The following is a 3,027-nucleotide window of genomic DNA, read 5'->3' as shown; positions in this document are numbered from 1 at the left end:
TCATATTGTATTTTGTAATTTAAAGCATCTAGAACAGTATATTTGTTGATGTAGCAATCATATTTTTGTCCTTTCACATTTTTCCTGCATATAATTAGGAGTTCAATGTCTAGTAATCTTCTAGGTAGAAGATGAGCAATCGTTGAAATATCTGGTGGAAAACTAATGGTGTGTCCACTATATTTGTATTGTCCTCCTCTTGCATGGGTGACTAATAAGACAGGGGTAACCTTTGCAATAAGAATTTCTTCAACTTGGGAGAGTTTTGTGAGGACATTTGGATTTTTTTAGGGTCTAAGTTATTTTCCAAAGAGAATCGATGAACCCCTTTTTCTGTAGAACATTTAGAACAAATGGTTTGGGTTGTATTTTTTTGTATGGACATACCTGTATAGCTTTCATTACAAATGATGCATGTTTTTACATTTGATAATGCATCAATTCATTCTCTAAACTTTTTCATAGATTTTGAGAATTTTGTTGTGAAAATAGTTGTCAGATCAAATGTGTGTACTCTTTGTTCTTGCAAAGGGAAGAAATTCTGGTTACTATTTGTATTTGTTGACGACACTGTGTTTTGATTGTGTTTTTTCCTTTTTGAATCATGAATATTGAGGCTTGGTAATGTAGAGGGAGTGGTATTTTCTGGTATAGTTTGTTCACTCCGTGTGAAACCTCTTTTATGATTCTGTGGTACAATGGTACGCATTGTTGGAGTTGAAGTTTGGTTGGGAACAAACAAGTTTTGATTTAAGCATTGGATACGACGTTGAGCTGAAATTCCATCCTTATGGCGATAGTAATATGTTTGATTGTTCAATCTTTTTTGAAGTATCCTTTCTTGTGTGATTGAAGCTTGCATCTATATAATTAGAAAAAAAAATTGTAAAAAATTATAAAGGATTTAAATAACTAATACACTGAGCAAAAAAAATACAGTGTAGGACCATGATCATACTATTGTGTGTGAGGCATGTGCTCTTTAAAATAAACAGTTATGAAAGTGGAAAGTGGAAACCATTTGCAAATGAAATAATAACTTCTTCGTAAATTGAGATAGATAAGATTATAAGTATAGATTGATATAGTGTTTAAAAATTTATTTGACCTATAAATTTAAAGAACAACTATGCAGATCATATTTATTTTGAAAGGAAATAGTACAACTGTACTTTATTTTATTTCTATGTTGAAACCATTCTAAGAAAGGATGATTGATGGCTGAAAAGAATGTGTCAGATAGATAGTTTTGAAATTTTAGAAAGCATATACTCATTTGCTGTGTGGAAATTTAATTTCTTGGCCTTTGCAATGGTAGCCTTTACTCTACTTTCTGAGTTGTAGATCTCAGTCGTTAAAGACAACGTGAAAATGAAACTATTGAAACACATAAACTTGAGGATGAATTGAGGAGTTCTGTCAACTGTGTTGTCATACTACAACATGTAGAGATACTTTACTAAAATTTGTAGAAGATGACTACCTACTTTATCAAAAGCAATAGTCCAAATGGAACTTGTATGATCTTGTAGTTTAACCTACAAGACGTACTTGTAGTTGGACTCTAGAAAATGTGTGCAACATCTTGAACAAAACCACATCTTATCTTGATTTTCAACACATTTTTTCTTGCACTCTTTCCCATCCACTTGAAGTGGGCATGTTGGGTAGCAAAAAGAATCATCCTTGATAAATTTGATAGTTTCCTTTATTGTAACCTCAATTTGATTTTCAATTATTTTATAACCTTTCAAGATTGTAGAGATAGTGGTTAAAGCAATTGACAAATTAGTTTTTGTTGAAAACATTGGTAATGAATGTGTGTCAATCTGATCTACTTTTATCTCTGATATGAGGGATTCAGTTTATGGTATAGATGGGTTAGGTGTGAATATAGTTGTTGATGTACTATTTATGACCTTTCCTTTAAATTCACCAAGACGACCATTTCTAATAGCAATGATGAGTACCATTTTGGATTCTTTTAGTTGTTTGATTTCATCTCCCTCTTTATGACAAATAGGCCCCCCATAAAGTAACATCAATACATAAGAGTGATATGTTGCTTAACTTTATAATCTAGTGGAGAACCTCAATTCCATCCCTTTTTCTTATCATTCAAATGTCTCCAATAGTAACAACCACTCCAATAATGTCAACCAAAGTATTATTGTTGATGTTTGCAATTTCATTAATTGGCTTAAAGATGTAGTGAGCATTCCCAGTAGGCAATTCATCATCACAACATTTCAAAATAGATGTGTGGTCAAGAGTGATTTTAATGCGGCTATTCAACTTGTTGTATTTGATATTTGCATCTTTCTCAGAACCCTTTGAAATGGTATAGACAACACCTATATGCACTCTATCATAGTGCAATTCAGCTACCTCATTATAGCAAACAATCCTAGCCGTTGTGCCTTCAGTGTCCAAGATGTCAAAGCTAAAAACTTGTCCACTACCTCACTAGTTATTAAATTGTCTCATTTCCTTTTTTGTTGTAACCCTCCCTTTGATTGTCAACCTAGTTTGGTAAGGATTCAAATCCTTGATCGGGCTTATAGTTTAGGGCAATGGTGGTTCCTTGCAAGGTACATGAATACCATATTTAGTGATTTTCATGGGTGACACAATTGGTTTTTCTTCTTTCATTTGTTCTTCCTGACATTTGTATAGGTACTTAGGCCTCCCAATAATTTTGTACTCTTCATAAATGATGTCAAGGTTGAAGATGATTATGATCCTAAAATTGGTTATAAAAACAAAATTAGGCATATATATGAAATGAAAATTAAGGAAGTAAGAATGTCATTATAGATGAAAAATATCATGTCCTACCTGGAATCTGAACTGGACCGACACACATATTTTGTCAATAATATTATAGATTTTATTTTCATCTTATCAGAGAAGAGAAGGTCATTGCATTTTTGGGGTAGCATTGCTAGTTGCATGTAACTACTATCAGACAAGACAATCTTATATCGGTCTATTTCATCTTCAATGGTAGTTATCTTTTTGAAAGAT

Source organism: Cupressus sempervirens, chromosome 1, assembly GCF_028749045.1.
Source record: "Cupressus sempervirens isolate cs-2001-9-10 chromosome 1, ASM2874904v1, whole genome shotgun sequence".
NCBI lineage: Eukaryota > Viridiplantae > Streptophyta > Pinopsida > Cupressales > Cupressaceae > Cupressus > Cupressus sempervirens.
Note: the sequence above shows the minus strand (reverse complement) of the source record.